The sequence below is a fragment of the Balaenoptera physalus genome (assembly GCF_965194825.1).
Source record: "Balaenoptera physalus genome assembly, chromosome: 4".
Classification (NCBI taxonomy): domain Eukaryota; kingdom Metazoa; phylum Chordata; class Mammalia; order Artiodactyla; family Balaenopteridae; genus Balaenoptera; species Balaenoptera physalus.
This window is the reverse complement of record NC_138891.1, coordinates 118,990,394-119,008,692: the sequence shown is the minus strand read 5'-3', so window position 1 is coordinate 119,008,692 and position 18,299 is coordinate 118,990,394. Positions and strand designations below refer to the sequence as shown.

General features: G+C 31.7%; 1 protein-coding gene and 1 long non-coding RNA gene across 2 annotated transcripts in view; one reads left to right on the top strand and one right to left on the bottom strand.

Annotated features, from left to right (window-relative positions):
• Window positions 1–18,299, top strand: part of LOC309660133 — an 83,449-nt gene that overhangs the window by 46,353 nt on the left and 18,797 nt on the right. The window contains exon 2 of the long non-coding RNA XR_014263176.1: window positions 17,904–17,970. This is a non-coding gene — a long non-coding RNA (uncharacterized lncRNA). The remainder of the gene's footprint in view (window positions 1–17,903; window positions 17,971–18,299) is intronic.
• The window catches only part of LOC309660105 (uncharacterized protein), a 224,422-nt gene that overhangs the window by 194,806 nt on the left and 11,317 nt on the right, over window positions 1–18,299 (bottom strand). The gene's annotated exons all lie outside the window — the stretch shown is intronic.

Genomic DNA, 18,299 nt, shown 5'->3' with positions numbered 1-18,299 from the left:
GCCAAAATCAGATAAAACAACTTGTATAGCTTTCAAAAATCACTGCAGCAATCATGCAGGAGGTAATGGCATTATTTTGACCATGATACAGAAATTTCTCATTATTCCAGTTAGTTCTTACTGAAGTTACTTTTTAATTTTTTTGCTTGTAGCAAGCACAATTTCTGAAGAACACAATTTCCCCCCCGCCCCAATAACATAAAAACTATATTGAGCATTTCAATATATAAATGTGATAGTCCAGGATGGTAAAGTAACAAGAAAGTTCAAATAGTGATTTTTATAGATGTTTAATACTACGGACCTGTGTTTCTCTCTTTTTTCATTTTACTCTTTTACTGCCATAAAAAATTTCAAAACCTTTATCTTCCAATAATTTTTTTGGAAGTCTGACTTCTACTATTAATTAGAATATTCATTTATTTTAAATCCATTATTGTCAATATTTTACCATGGCCACCAACAAAATACTTTAGAAACAAACTCAACTGATTTTTAAAAATTTATTTAAAAACGTTCTGGATGTTATTTGTACAGTGAGTTCAAATATCTTATTATATTACAGTGGTAGCTATTGGTGCTAAAACAATTTAGGAATATAATATCTTCAGGGAGTAGTTACCAACTAGAAAATAGTTACTGAAATAATGAGAATTTTACCTCCTTACTTAAACTCTTGTTCAAAAAAAATAAAACCACAGCATATAATTTTTATGTTTTGGTAATGAAACAAAATCACCTTCTCATTCTTTTCAATCTTCAAATACAGATTGCCAAGCTTATAGAAGTTGACTCTGAAGAGATTTTCTGAAATTTTCTAAGCTATGTTTTTAGTCAAGCAATGACCTCAGAGGCCTAATACATGGTTTATATGTAGAGCTATTGTCTTAAATATTAATTGTGGTGGTCATATTTTAAAAGATGGAATTTCTGAAAAAGTTCAGTTTATTCAATAAGGCAGGTTAAGAAAAATTAAACTCTACATAATGTGTCTTGTCCTGCAGAAGGCCATCACTTTTCTCTATCAGCTCTATTCTTCACCTATTTCCATGTACCTCTTAAAATCTTTCAGAATCTTTATACTGTACACCTGTAACTTATATGATATTGTACATGAACTATACTTCAATTAAAAAAAAGTGGAGAGAAAAAAACATCTTTCAGAATCTTTCTGCAAAATTTCTATTGAGCCATCTAAGGTGCCTATGTATTTTAACTTACAAAACAATACCAAGAAATGTTTTCTCACAGAAAGTTTCTCCAAGATCAATTTAGTATTAATAACCAGTTAATGATACTCAATATGCAAGTTTTGGGGGAGGAAACAAACTTCAGGCAACAGAGTCATAAGACTCTTAGAAAAGTAGAGATGTGATCTTAATTTTTGAAGGAAACTACAGGAAAAAGAAAAAGAGTACATAATCGAAGGAATAAAATCTTGGAGATCAGTTGGAAAATGGCTGCAATAATCTGGCTGTAATAATCTAGCTGCAATATGCAGGATGAACTAGCACAGTGGAAGTCTGTTTTGTAAATAACCTTCAACCTGTGTGACAGAAATTTAATTTCCTGATGAGACATAGTTAGAGGGTTGTTATGAAAATGAAGTAAGTGGCAGTAGGTAGTGATAGATGATTTCAGCTCCTAATTACTTTGGATGGGTAACATACAGATGTTCTCAGAAATTGCTAGATCCACTGAAGGATATTTTTCACTTTTTTTTAAAATCAAGCAACATCCAGATTCTACAGAAGGCCCTCTGCTATACATGTGTTTTACTGCACTCAAGAATTTTGGGCATCTCTTATTGAACTTCAACACTGTAGTTTCTGAAAGCTGGTTGCTTTAATCTAATCTACACTCTACCACCAAATCATTTCCTTTCCCAAAGCATCAATTCATTTTCTTTTTCTTTTTTTCAAACTTTTTCTTTCAGTTAGTTTTTTCTGATTTATGTTTCTAGTTAGATCTTGAGGTAAAAAGGAAAAAAAATCACACTATCAGGTCTGATATTTTTGTGAAAATTTTAGAGAATAGAAGCATCGATGCTTTCAATATCTGCAATGCAAGAGATCCGAGACAGGAAACGTTTCTGAGATTTAGATCAGCAGAGGTTAGGTACTGTGCTCCCCACGAATAGCTAGTCATCTAAAGAAGGTCAATTTTGCTCTTAAAATGGACTTATTAGACTTTGTATAAAGAGGTTGGATTAGAGACAAATAAGATTTTCCACACTGAAAACTCACTAAAGTTTAAAAAAATTAAATAGTTCAAAACAGAAAGTATAAAAAGATACTTTTAAGCAGGGCAAGATACACTGACACTAATACATCTTAATGAAAGATTGGTTAGCTTGACTTGGAACTATATTTCATGTCCTAACAGACGAATTAAGCTCAAAGGCTATTCCAAATATAAATATTCAAACCTGTACATAAAAGACAACAATTAAGTTAAATACTGATTTCCTTTCCAAACCTTAAAAATCATACCAGGCTTCATTTCATCTGGTATTCCTTTCCCTTAATTTACTAAACAATAGAATTAGCGTCAGAAGGAGAAAGGAGATAATTGTGAACACCATTTAGCCTTTTGAAGGTAATCAAAATAACCAGTTACTTCAGAAAGCAAGAGATACTTCTCAGATATAGAAGTAGGGTGTCCAATATATTATCAGGGTAGTTTTCACACAGAATATCAAAACAAAACAAAACAAAATATCAAAATATCAAAACAAAACAAAAGAAAGTGACAATTGATTCCAGAGAGAAATAAGAGAGTTGAGAACGTATATTTCATCATCTCCCAACTGGAAACCTGGGAATATATAAAACTTGGATTTTAAATTAATTGCTCTTTCTTATGTGAACCTATACTATGAGGAGTGAAGTGGATCCTTTGAAGTTTTACTCTGGTTTAATTAACATGCTTATGGTTCCTTGATGACATGTTTCAAAATAAAATATAAATGGAAGGTAAGGCTGGCATACCCTCCACTTAATGCTGATCTAAAAAAAAAAAAAAAAAAAAAAACCGAAAAACGAAGCAGGCAACATTTCTTACTTTCCAATATTCTTAGAAACTTGCCACTCTGTTCTCTGTTTTGACTCCCATGATGGCAATACACTGGCTACTATGATGCTTTTCTCAATGACATTATATTAAGGAAGACTAACATCTCCAAAGGCATGCCTCCTTTCCCATTTCATTCATATTCACTCCCACATCTGGATTAAGTTCTATACATCGTCACTTAATTGGAAGGGATGTTATTATTTTTTAATTTAACAAATACTTCAAAATCAGTTGTGTTATTACTACCAAGTTACAAACAAGAAAAGTAAGTTAAGGAAGGTACTTTTTCCCAGATTTGATAACTAGCAAGTGGCAGACGTGGGTTTGAATCAGGCAGTCTGACTCCAGCACCCATTCTACTAACAATACTGTTCCAGGAGAAGCCCAGTACAGACTCCAAGAGGTACTAGTAGTAGGTGCTAGTAATGTTTTTTTGAAAAGATTTTTGCTGCAAAAAATTATTTGCTCCCAATTCTCTTCCATTTATTTTTTGGGGGAAGAGAGAGGAGGGGAAAAATCGGGGGTTTTATATCTGTGTTCGTAATACATAATAAAATAATTCAATCATTATAAACTTGGCTTCTCCCATACTCCTAAGGGTACATTTGTTGGTAACTAAACAAACTGATTTTGATTAAACCTTCTTGATGATTAGTAAAGAAATTTTCTAGTGATAATTTGGCATACAGAGAGCCAAAGTCAACAGCCATGAATAGGAGAATCAGGATACCCATGAACTGTAGGATTTAGAAGTTATCATTACATCAAGAGGAAAAATACTGCTCCATTTACTACACTAATTAAAAGGTATTATAACATAGGCGCCAAACAAATTTATTATATTTCTGTATGTATCCTCACTAAACATCAAAATTTATTAATAATTGAATATTAGTTTAATTATTAAACCCTTGGTAACACCCTTCGTTCTTTCACGGACCAGATAAAGCCACAAGGATTACAAGTTCCCACACTTAAAGATCCTCTGAAATTATCAATTTCATTGGCTGATAATATTACAAAATGGGAATTAGAGTGATTTCTCTGAATACGTAAGTTTTAACTAGATGCCAGTCCTCTGCCAAGTAACTGAATCATTGAAAGATAAGTACTCCAGAAACAGCTTTAAGAATCTTCTTAGTCTTTAAGGAAATGAGCCATGTGGAGAAGGGGAAATCCAGTTGGAGAAACAAATGCTCATATTATTAGGACTGTTTACTCATTCATTCAACATGTATTTGTTAATTATATGTCAATTCCTGTTCTACAAGAGATATAGAAGTAGGGTGCCCAATATATTATCAGGGTAGTTTTCACACAGAATATCAACTAATGGTCTTGTAAAATTCAGTTACCTTTCAAATAGGCTCATATGGAATTTCAAAGTCTATTTTTCATAGAAAGTTGTTCAAAGAGATTGTTACTGGCATTGATTTGATTATTTTTTCTTTTAAGTAAAGCACATGATATTTTAAAAAATCCACTAGCCCAGTCAATTTAGCCTATTTTCTATTTTTCTCATGTGGCTCATTTCTGTTTAATATTTTCAACCAAGTTATAATCTTCATGGGGACAGAAGTACCTACAAATGTCTTTTTAATAAGGGTATAGAAATGTGTGTTCATTACATGGAAGATAGGTAATTGATGAACCACTCTGATTGCAGATTGATTTTTATTATTCTAGGGAGAAGGCAGATATTACTATGGTCAATGCATATACCATGCCCTTTGTTCATCTTTTCCTTCCTTGAATCATTTACTTAATAGCTAGCACCCACCAGAAACCGGAAGAACAACACAGGGTGAAAGGTTAGCAGTTAATTTTGCAACATTTCCTTTAAAAAGCCTTTTAAAAAAATTTTGTAATCAAAACGGTGCAAAAGGATGAAATAATCTGTAACTCTTTAATCCTTTATGGCTTGAATTTTATTGAATTTTTTAACACAACTCAAATGATAAATTAGTCATGCATCAGAAATGGAATGTTATTTCCTATCAATGAACATTAGGTCCTACAATGAATAAGGAATAACTAGTTTGGACAGGGCAGGAAGACAATCTTCTACATATGGCAATTTTCTTTTTGAGTTTGGGTATCATTATGTTCTGTATCAGCCAGAATTGCCATTTAGTTTTCTATAAACTAGAACTTCTTACAAACAAGACAAGAAAAAAATCAAAGAAATATCAGATATATCCCCTCCCTTCAAAAGAAAACTTATTGATAAGTTATACACATAACTATTATTACAGCAAAACAGCTATTATAGACAGTTAAGCTCTGTGCATTTAAAACATGTTATTGATTAGAAATTTTGTACTTTAATTAGAAATTATTTAGACTAATTTCACAATAAGTCTGGACAAAATAAAAACATTGAGCTCTTTTCTTTGTTCATTGTACTTAAATGTAAATTCAGTTTCTTTTAACAAAAAATATAATATTGGGAAAAATAATAACCTATTAATGTACTGCTTCTTGCTCTATATCAAACTAACAAATAAAAAAATAGTGTTTTCAGAATATAAATATTATAGTTTCAAAATTAATTACTATTAATAAAAAGTCATATTTATTGCTGTTTTCTCTTGGAGACCTTTTATACCCACCCAAGATAACCTAAGATTTAGACTATTCCAGATAAAATTTTCAAAGCATAAAATAATTTTCAGGAATTAAGTTCACCTCAGTAAATAAATGTGTATATGTAAATAGATACACATACATATACATTCTACTATAAATATATATTTATCTATAATATTATATATAATATAAATGTATTTATGGTATATATTTATAGTAAAATGTATATGTATGCACATACATATATATTTACTGAGATGAACTTATAATAATAAATATATGCATATATTCTACTATATTTTAACTTGTATCTCTGTAAGACATGCTAGTTTTGTGAATTATAATATTTATTTCTGATTACCATGGTTGCTTTTTACAGCAGCTCTATTAAAGCAAACAGAATTGCAAAACAACAGAAATAAGGACAGATGAAGTATTATGAAATCTTTAAGATAAAATTGCCTAAATATTACAGCAAGAAAATAGGCATGTGTTAACTGAAAAAAAAAAAAAAAAAAATGGGTCTAGAGAAAAGTTGATGCATTCTTCAAGAGGAAATGGCTATAAAGTTAACATATTTAGACAAGGATACCTAAGTAGAGGCGCTTTAAAAATATCCTGAAGTAATTCTGCAGTTGTTTCCTTCCTGATATCTACCTATTTCTGATGGACTCAATGTAAATAAACATTTGCTTTTTTAAAATCAGCTTCTTCCTCTAAGGTGATTCCTTCTGCTGTTCTCAAATCCAAGCTGTGAACTTGACCTTCTCCATAGTGAGATCAGAATAACTCCATCCATTTTCACGGGTCAGTAAAGGCCAATCACTACAAGGTGACATCCTGAGTTAAAGAGGACAGTATTTTGAAGACAACCATATTTTTGCAAAGCCAAAGATACATAACATAGTAGTAAGGTAGTATTTTTTAAATGTTTGCATTAGTTTGTTTTTTCAGAGGCTTTCAGATATTTCACACTTTTGAAAATGTATTTAATATCTAAAATAAAATTATGGGAAAAAAAGCATTGCGGGAAGTTGGTTTTCTCTTCCTATTAGATGAAACTACACCTAATTAAGCAGAAGCACAGCAGTGGAATTTTGTAGTGTCCATTACATGTTTGCATGGTGAACAGGCCATCTATGAACTCATCTGAGAGGGAAGGTTACTGCCAGCTGGTGTCAAGAATAGAATCATTATTGGGCATTGTATAGTTGTCAAAAATAATAAAAAGCATCACTGACCTCAGCCAAATTTGGACTGGTTGTATAAAAACAAAAATATTAGAAAGTGGTACTACTGTTTTTAGAGGTTAAAGTGTCTTTAAAATATAACCCCTGAAAGACCTGTAAAAACAAATTATTATTTATTGATGATAAATTTCCATATTATAAGGGAATTTTGTAGTGCAATAAATATAAATAAAACCAGTTTTAAAAAAATATTTTGGAAAAATGTAGTAAACTATTCTCCCTGGGCCTCTTAAATGGGGTTCCATTATTTACAGAGATGTAGTTTCTTATAATAAGAGATAACAGAATTAGAGTGGGGAAAAAATCCTAGTACAGTTCATAGATCATTCTTTACTAACTATAGGATACCAATTATTTCACTGTTTGGGTTGGGGAAGTGCGACATCTTCTCCCTGCCAGAGTTAATGTGTGTATTATGTGAAAGGGCTTTGTAAACTACATTTTAATACATTACTTTAATGTTATTTATTTTATTTAAAGCAGTTGCTTATTAGTGTGTAAATAATACCAAATGACAATCCCAGATTATTTACCAATAAAGACAATGTAACAAATATATTCATTAGCACTGGGGGATGTACTCAGTAGAAGCTAGTAAATAATTCAATAGGTGAGTTGGTTAATAACATCTAAACAAAAATTTAATCTTATTTTATTCTACAACAAAGAACTTTTCAATTTTTATTGGTAATGTTTGTGTTTTCCTAGTAGAGTAAATCATCTTAAATTTGAATATAGAATGATAGGAACCCTGGAACCAAAAAAAAAAAAATGACAGAAAATGGTAACAAAAATCTCTCTAAAACTATTTGCGTTACTTTCAAACAAATATTTATCCTTAGTGTCAAAATACTGGATCTTATTTTGTTCATATATGAAATTATGAGGTTAAATATGTTCAGAATCATTCCAAATTATTCTTTGTCAAAGACAATGGTTTAATTTTTTTCTATACCATAAAATTTCAGCAATCCATAAGGACTTTAAAAAAATTGATAATTGAGTTTAAAAAGATGCATATGTGGGCCAACCTATAATTATAGTTACATATATGTAATAAATAACAAAAGAAAAAGAATAATGGTTAAAGGTTTAAATATTTTCAAATACTTATGTAGCATCTACTTAAAATAATACATACTAATTCTCAGTTTCAGAAAATATTTCCATTAATAATAGTGATGCTGAGTCCTTGTGTCACGTGGTTCAAATATGCATGAGTCAGTTATATAAAGCAATCACTGCCTTTAATGGTTTAATTAAAGTGATTCTATTTCATATTTTATCTACTAGAGAGAAAAACTGACTTCTACCTTTTTGACACCACATCTACATTTTAAAAATTATGTAAAGGCAGCTGGAAACAACCAATAAGTGTAGAATTAATAAATGAATTTTGCTATATTCACATAAAAAATACTACACCACAATAAGAAAGAACAACCTATTGATATATGCAGATGGGGAAAATCACATGGACAAAATGATGAGTAACATAAGCCAGAAAAAAATGTATATGTGCTGTGTGATTCTATTTATATGAAATCAAAAACTGGTAAACCTAATCAATGGCGATAGATATCAATAGGGCATGAAATAGTCTTCTGGGATGCTCAAAATTTCTAAATCCTGATCTGAGAGATTACATGTATGCATATGATTACATATATTTACACATATGTAAAACATTCACCCAGCTGTATGGTTAAGAATCATGTATGTTAAATATCTCCTTTTAGAAAAAAAAAACTTTTAATCTCATAAAGAAATAAAAAATTCAGAGGATTATCTTCAATTTTTCAGAAAGGATGCTAAGTGAACATTTCAACAAAACTCATTAAAGGATCAGAGTGACCTAGGATATAAATCAAGGATGAAATTATAAACTAGAAACTTTTAATAATGTGACTTTACAGAAACAATAATTCATGGCAAGGTTATATTCAATTATATATACATTTTATTAGTCTTTTTCATATTTAATAATGAAGCTAAATCCCCCTTCTATTCTGTTTCCATACCACTTATGTTTTAAAAAGAGGAAAACAGAACATTTGCTAACTGGATATGAATGAGGCCCTTATGTAAAGAAAAGAATACAAAACATGAAGGGAGATTTATTTTCAAAGCCAACTTTCCAGGCTCTAGTATTATTACCATGAGCAGAAAAACCATTTTTTTTCCCCTCTAAGTCACCATTTTCTCCTGGATAAAATAAGGAAGTTAAAGAAAGAGCATTCAATGATCACAGCTCTAAAAGACAATAAATCAAATATCTGAGTGTTGGAAAAGTGATTTTGGACCAAATTTTTCAATGTTCATCAAGATATTTTGAAAAATAATATCCAGCATTACATAAAACGTAACTGAAGTAAAATAAACAGTTTTATAAAATGCATTTTATGCCCATATCCTCATTTCTTTTAAGTCTTACTCTTACCAACAGAAATTAGAAATCTAATTTTAAAACATTTACTAACAAGTGGTCTATAATATAGTTCAAGTTTCTTTCTACACAGCCTGTGATATGGACAAACTGAATTTTAAAGAGATGCCATCATCTAGTGGGAACACCTACTTCAGAGCAGTGAAGCACTATGGGAAGGGTTCTGAGTCTCCGCTTCCGTGGAATGCCACAATAGTGCTCTGCTCGGGGGCACTGGGTGTTATTGATGACCACAATGAAAAATCACTGTGCCTCTCCAATTCCTGTACCTTTTTGGTTATAATAACATATATGTTAACAAAACAAGCTAGTGAAATTTCCTGACTGAGAGGATGTCTTCCCCCTATTGTACTATTCCACAGCTCTTAATATTTTAAGCCACTGATGTGCAAAACAGCCTCATACTAGAAATGCAATCGTTACCCATATACATCATCATTTCTTTCTGGAGAAAAACTCTTATGATCAAAAGTGTTTTATTGGTCACTGGCTATTGCTTAACTTAAACAACATTAAACATACTTCATATATTAAAAAATACCTATTATATAAAATATCTCTCACTATTCTCCATCTATGACTGATTTTTAATACTTTCAGAACTTTGTTTCTTCAACTGTTAAAAAAAAAGAGCTTTTAAATCAGAGGATTATATTTAATGTTCCTCATACTCTCAAAGTCAAAATCATTAAACTTATAGTGCAAGGAAAATAGCATGGACGAGAAGCACCATTAACACAGGTTCAAATCCTGACATGGACACTTACTAGGCCAGGAGCTCTAAGAAAATTACTTACACACTCTAAGAACTCTCATCCGTACAATAGGGATAATTATTCCCACCTTTCATGGTTAGTTAAAGGATTAAGGGAGATGAGATATATGAAGACCTCTGCACAGGATCTGAACCACTGCATCAATAACTGATCATGTATAACACTTTCAATGGCAGGAGTCAATCACTTGAAAAACATGTTGTAGGCAGGATAGATAAAGGGTTCCATCAGCATACTCATAACCAATGAGTCAGTTTTCTAATTACCTCCAAGGTCAATTTTTTGCAGTTATTTTAGTAAAACTCTTGGAAAAGCAAATTATTGTTGAAATACTGATGGATTGATTATAATAAATCTCTGCGCTTACACACAGTAAAAGCCCTTTAATTCCCTGGCCAAATGCAATCATGCAATCATTCACCTTCCATTTCCCCTTCTTCCTTCAACCATCAACACATCTTCCCAGAAGAGCTTTAGAAAAGTTTGGCTATTCCTAGCTGCAAAGAAAAGAAGTCTATTTCAAGCCCAAGGAAACTTGGGCAAGAACACATCTTTACCAACCCAGAATTGCCAAAGCAATCCTGAGGAAAAAGAACAAAGCTGGAACTAAAAACAGAACTACCATATGACCCTGTAATCCCACTCCTGGGCATATATCCAGAGAAAAACATGGTCTGAAAGGATACATGCACCCCAATGTTCATTGCAGCACTGTTTACAATAGCCAAGACATGGAAACAACCTAAATGTCCATTGATGTAGGAATGGATAAAGAAGATGTGGTACATATACACAATGGAATATTACTCAGCCAGTAAAAAGAATGAAGTAATGTCATTTGCAGCAACATGGACGGACCTAGAGATTCTCATATTGAGTGAAGTAGGTCAGACAGAGAAAGAGAAATATCGTATGATATTGCTTATATGCAGAATCTAAAAGTAAATGATACAAATGAACTTATTTATAAAACAGAAACAGACTCACAGACTTAAAGACTGAAATTATGGTTATCAGGGGGGAAGGATGGGGGGACAGGATAGTTAGGGAGTTTGGGATTGACATGTACACACTGCTATATTTAAAATGGATAGCCAACAAGGACCTACTGCATAGCATAGGGAACTCTTCTCAATGTTATGTGCCAGCCTGGAAGGGAGGGGAGTTTGGGGGAGAATGGATACATGTATACGTATGGCTGAGTCACTTTGCTGTGCACCTGAAACTATCACAACATTGTTAATCGGATATACTCCAATATAAAATAAAAAGTTTTTTAAAAAAAGAACAAACCTGGAGATATAACCCTCCCAGACTGCAGACAATACTACAAAGCTACACAACCAAAACATCATGGTATTGGCACAAAAACGGACACACAGATCAATGGAACAGAATAGAGAGCCCAGAAATAAACCCATACACCTACAGTCAATTAATCCTTGAAAAAGGAGGCAAGAAAATACAATGGATAAAAGTCTCTTCAGCAAGTGGTGTTGGGAAAGCTGGACAGCTACATGTAAATTGATGAAGTTAGAACACTCCCTCACACCATACACAAAAATAAACTCAAAATGGCTTAAAGACTTAAAAATAAGACATGACACCATAAAACTCCTAGAAGAGAACACAGGCAAATCATTCTCTGACATAAATCGTACCAATATTTTCTTAGATCAGTCTTCCAAGGCAAAAGAAATAAAAGCAAAAAAAAACAAAAACAAAAACAAATGAGACCTAATCAAACTTAAAACTTTTTGCACAACAAAGGAAACAATCAACAAAACAAAAAGACAACCTACAGAATGGGAGAAAATACTTGCAAACGAAGCAACCAACAAGGGGTTAATTTGCAATATACAAGCAGCCCATACAACTCAATACCAGAAAAACAAACAACCCAATCAAAAAATGGGCAGAAGACCTAAGCAGACATTTCTTCAAAGAAGATATACAGATGGCCAACAGGCACATGAAAAGATGCTCAACATTGCTAATTATCAGAGAAATGCAAATCAAAACCACAGTGAGGTATCACCTCACACCAGTCAGAATGGCCATTATCAGAAAGTTTACAAATAATAAATGCTGGAGAGGGTGTGGAGAAAACGGAACCCTCCTACACTGTTGGTGAAAAATGTAAATTGATGTGACCACTATGGAAAACAGTATGGAGGTTCTTAAAAACCTAAAAATAGATCCAGCAATTCCAGTCCTGAGCATATATTCGGAAAACACAAAAACTCTAATTCCAATATGAACTCCAATGTTCACAGCAGCACTATATACAACAGCCAAGACATGGAAGCAACCTAAGTGTCCATCACAGATGAATGGATAAAGAAGAAGTGGTGTGTGTGTGTGTGTGTATATATATATATATATATATATATATATACACACACACACACACACACACACTCACAATGGAATACTACTCAGCCATAAAAAGAATGAAATAATGCCATTTGTAGCAACATGGATATACCTAGAGATTATCATACTAAGTGAAATAAGTCAGACAGAGGAAGACAAATATCATATGCTATGATACGCATATCACTTACATGTGGAATCTTAAAAGAGGATAAAAATGAATCTATTTACAAAATAGAAACAGACGCACAGACAGAAAACAAACTTATGGTTATCAAGGGAGAAGTGGGGGGATGGATATATTAAGAGTATGGGATTAACAGATACACACTACTATATATAAAATAGATAAGCAACAAGGATTTACTGTACAACACAGGGACCAATATTCAATATCTTGTAATACCCCATAGTGGAAAATAATCTGAAAAAAAATGTATATATATATATAAACTGTAAAACTGGATCACTTTGCTGTACACCTGAAAGTAGTACAATATTGTAAATCAACTATACTTCAATAAAATAAAGGTCTTTACCTGCTCAGATAATATTAATGACAATAGTTTATCGCTATTGAGTATATAAGTAGCTCCAAGTGAAATGCATGGATTTTTTTAAAAAAGCTGATTTTCCAGACATGTATGTTCATGGTCATTGCTTATAATCCAATAGACAAAGACAGTTTACTAGTATTCCCCATTTTTACCAATGTACTTACATCCTACTCTTGATATTTTCCTTACCACTAGGGAAAGAAAACATAAAGATCTCTTACACACACACAGACACACACACACACATCATCTTGTGAACATGCACACACACATAAACACATATTTCAGCTGTACTTGGATCATTTTGCATGTTGTCAGGGAGTATATAATGTAAATGGCATAAAGGCATAGAGTACATAGAGGGGATCTACACACTTAATTGATTTTCACAAAACCTGCTGCATGTTTTGGTCTGGTTGTAATTTCCAATACATTAATGGTTCTGCTGCCACTTAGACATACATCGTCCCAAGTACTCATAGGTATTACTTCCCTTTAACTAGTAAAACTAGTAATGATGCTTCCAATCCAATTTAAATCCATTACAATTTAGCTCATTTCTGTGAAATTTAGAAGAGCACAGCTGTACATTTTGCACATCTGTAAATTACTTTTAATTGCACTTTTCTCAAGTGAGAAAGGAGAAGCTCTACCTGCAATGCAATTTGTATATCTGACCACAGAAATGCTAGTAAATGCCTGTGCTTTATATATATAATTTCATTTTGGGCTACATAATCTCATCTCACTATTAATCCAGACTTTTATGTGATTTAGCTACTACAAGTTTCATCTTGAGTAGGCATTAAAATGGAAAATGGAAACTGTAAGATATTTGATTACTCTTAAGTTGTTAACTTATCTAAGAGGAGGGAACAAATTTCATAGGTAGACTGGCTAATTCTGAAAGTAGAAAATATGCAAATACTCCTACATACATATTTAATGATTTGGGTATTGAAAATTAAAACAAATTCCAGATATGAGGTAGCCTAATACCCTTACATTTTATCTAAGACCAATTCATTCAATAAGCCCTTTGTCTTACATCAGACATTTTGAACTGTTGATTACCAAAGTCAATTACTGGCTTCTAGTAACAAATAGCAGTTTCTAAATTAAATTTGTTGGCACAAAATATGTCAATAGAAAAATGTTATCATTCTATAAATATTCTGAACTGATTATTGCTCTGTTTCATCTGCCAAAATTACAAATCGTTCTTTATTTCTACATCCTTGTTGATTCATTTCCTGACAATCGAACATGTTTTAGAAATAGCTAAATCACACTTGAACAGAGATTTTCTGTGCATCAACTTTTTAACTGTCAAGCTACCTAAATGTATCTAAAATTGGCTGTTGACAAAAACAAAAAATCCCTCCAGAGAATATTTATGAATGAACCCTAGGAATGGAGAGGAAAGAACATGTGATCAGGTTAGAATCCTACAGAATAAGCACTGGCAACATACATATAATTTTCAAAAACTGCTCCACTAGCAAAAAATTCATATCTAAATCATTATGCCTTACGAAGAATGTAATAGAAAAAAATGCTTTTAAAAAGTAATTTTCAGATGACATCTCAAATAAAATTATAATAAAGCTAATCCCACATTTAATTTCAGGAAGGTTGCTTCTTTCACTGTTTAAATATTTTGGACACACAACATATATTGATATAAACTATTTTGATCACAAAACACAGTTTATTAATTCACAACTAGAAAATGCATGTTGTACAGTTTTCAGCAACTCAACCTTTCATGCACAACTGTCCGCATTCTTCAGGAAAGTGCCCAGGTTTAGGCAAGAATGAAAAACTAATTATCCTTGTTAAGGCTGAGTTGGCTTGGTTATTATGCTGATTTGGCCAACTGATTGAGCTGACCTACCCAAACTGTGATTTTGTTTTTTTAAATCACTATACAGAGAAGAACACTGCCTTTGCCAAAGAAACCCCAATCACGGACCCTCCAGTGAACAACAAGAAAGAGTGTGTTCTGCAACCCCTCTCTGTAAACATTTCTGAGATTAGTGTTATGGGGGCTCTGAAGCAAGGCTAGAGGATTTCAACAGGGAAATGATTGCACGGGCCTGAAACACCATAGATCATACAGACCGGACCAAAATCATCCCTTTGCCACCACTTTCCCAGCAGTTCTTAAGTGAAGGCTGCTCTCAGAGCCCACTGGGTATCTTTCCAGTTTGTTGTTTATGTATGAATAGCAAGTTGTAATTAGTTTCTATAAAAATACACCATGTCATTAATCTTCATCTTATTTTCTATTTTAGTTTTTTAAACTGAAGTCCACAGAAAGCCCATGTATTCCTCACATTTACATAAACATTAAAAAAATACACAATCATTCCTTTCAAAATCTCTGCAAACAGTAAAGTAGTTGATAATCACAGGAAAGAAAAAAAAATTTGAAATATTTTCAGGCACCCCCCAACACACACATTATGACCTCTTAAGTTAATGGGAGAAATGGAAAGCAAGGCACGACTTAGTCTCATGATATTTTTAAGGAGAACTATTATGTAACATTTCAATAATAGCAAAGTGGAGGCAACTATAAAATTAGTAAATATTAATAATTTTTAAGCAAATGATGGCATTCTACATTTCCTATAAATTAGTAAATCTTTAAAACTAATAATGATCATATATTTAGAATCACTACACAAACATGTAAATGACCACTAACTTCCACAGGATATTCAGTGCTTCAAAATAGCAAAAGCATCAGATTTGATGTGATCTTTATACTGACTCATATATATAGACTAGCTTTCAATAAGAAACTCAAAATCTTCGTTTATTCAGCGGAATATGGAATAAGAATAAACCTAGAGCCTACTACTACACTTTCTGGCCTAATGCTCACAAGACAGATATCTCAGGATGTAGGCAGATACTCAGGTTGGCAGACGTACCTGGACACATAAACAAGAGAAAACTAAAAACTAAAGAGTTTTTTAGAAAAAATTTTGAGCACCAAAAAAGAGGCCTTTTGCTGATCTTGACTCTGAAAGAGGACTATACAGCTAAATATAAATAACCATTGTTTAAATATATACTAGGTCAGGTCGCTTATAAAATAAACCCTACCATGTTTAAAAACGATATCAAATAGCAATATTTACTTTATGATAATCTAAAAATTAAACCATTATTAAGTAAAAAATGCAACAAGTGCAAATCAACCGTTCTTTTATATGAAAAAGTCAAAACCAGAGAACATTATTTTTATTCACTATTAACTGTGTTTAAATCAAAGCATAACATTTAAAAAATTACTTGGTTATCTAATTTGTAGTTAAATATTAGCTGCGTGGAAATATGACAGTTGTTCATCTCATAAAAGAATGATACACTGCAGTTACTTCTGTGAAAAAAGTCTTATGAATGCATTTTTTAAATTGTAATTAATTCTTTAATGGTCAAGATTTATTTTATTAATTAAATGACAAAATATTTATCAGCAGTTTACACGAAAAGTATCTCTTGACTTTTAGCACATAATTCCTCCAAAACAACAAAGGTCGGTTTCTCACGTGCTTCACCACCTACGTTTGTTATTGCAAATCCAAGATCATCCCACATATATCAATCTTTTATGGCAGAGGTCACTGAAGTTGTGCCAAAATTCAACACTTATATTCTATCTAATGCAGTGATATATTTATCTCATTGCTGGAATTTACCATTTAGAACAAAGCATTTCATTTAACGGATAAAATGCTCATCCAAAATGCCCTGTCGTAACATTTCTCACATTTTAAAAATCGTGGATAAAACACTGCAGTTTTAAAGTTTCCTTTTCAACAAGAATTAAATTTTATACTTAATTATTTAAGAGCTCTTTTAAATGGGGGGGGGAGGGGAGAAAGCATTTTATGTGCCTGTTGCATAATTGAAACAAACCAAAACACTGTCACACTTAAAACGGTAAAGGCCCATAATCTAAATTGACAACTACAAATGAAATTCACTTTCTCTGAAGAGTGAAGTAGTTTCCGTATGGTAAAGTGGAATAGGTTTTAGTACTTCCAACAGATTGGGAAAAATGCTGAATAAAGCAAATTATTCCAACTGTTCTTTGCAAATAAATTTAACAAAAATATCAAAATATTTTTCTTTTTAAAAGTAATTGTATCCTGAATATTGTTTTAAAATGTCAACTCAGTGAAAAAATGTAATCAGTGTTTTGCATTTATGGTCCCAAAAGGAAAATTAGCTAATAAGTCTGCTAAAAAGCCTACACTTTTGAAATATGCAATTACAATTCATAGCTATAGCAAAAGACAGTAAATTTCTTAGTAAATTTAGCTAAAGTGTATAACTTAAATTTTTCTCAATAGTTACTTGTTTCTCCCTCAACTCAAAAGTATTTGTCAGTAATTTTATACAATTAAATTTCTTCGGAACTCACAAACTAACGTATCTGTGTACTTTAAAAGTTCGATATTTTATGGCATTTATTTTGCTATGGCCTCTAATTAACCAAAAAACCCCACAACAACAGCTAAAATCATCAGTTGAAACATTTTTCAGTATATTTTAGAGAAACATTCTGTCAATTTCAAATAAGCAAAATAATTAATTAAAAAATAAAAAATGGAAACAGAAGACAATATCGTATGCATGAGAGCTAAGATTAAAATAAAAATAGAATTCAAAAATAATGTTTTAAGCAAGAACCCTGCTGAATAAGCAAGCTATCTTATTTTTCCTGCACCTGTTTGATGATAGTAAATGATAAAAATGTTCCTGCTTTATGCAAATTTTGAAATATCTAACTTATATATTAACTTCTTTTTTTAAGAATATCGAAGATTACATTAAATGAGAATTCAACTGCGAACTCACATGGAAGTACAGAACTTATCCAGGTAAATATCTATAAATAGCAGACATGTACTGCCCTTTCCCAATTTATAGCATCTCTGTATTTTAATGCTGACTGATATGGTAACTTCAAACACTCCATGCCTCAGTGCAACTAATAGCAATGTAAATACAGCAATACCAAAAAATATTTTATATATACATAAATTATATATATATTTAAATTGATCTGAAAGAAATCAGATGCATTTTCTAATGCTAAAATTTACTTAAAGTTAATTTTCATTTTTTTCTATGACCCCAATTAGCAATCTTTTACACTGTGTAATAAAAAAGAGAAGATAAACATAGTGATAAATATATGAAAAACATA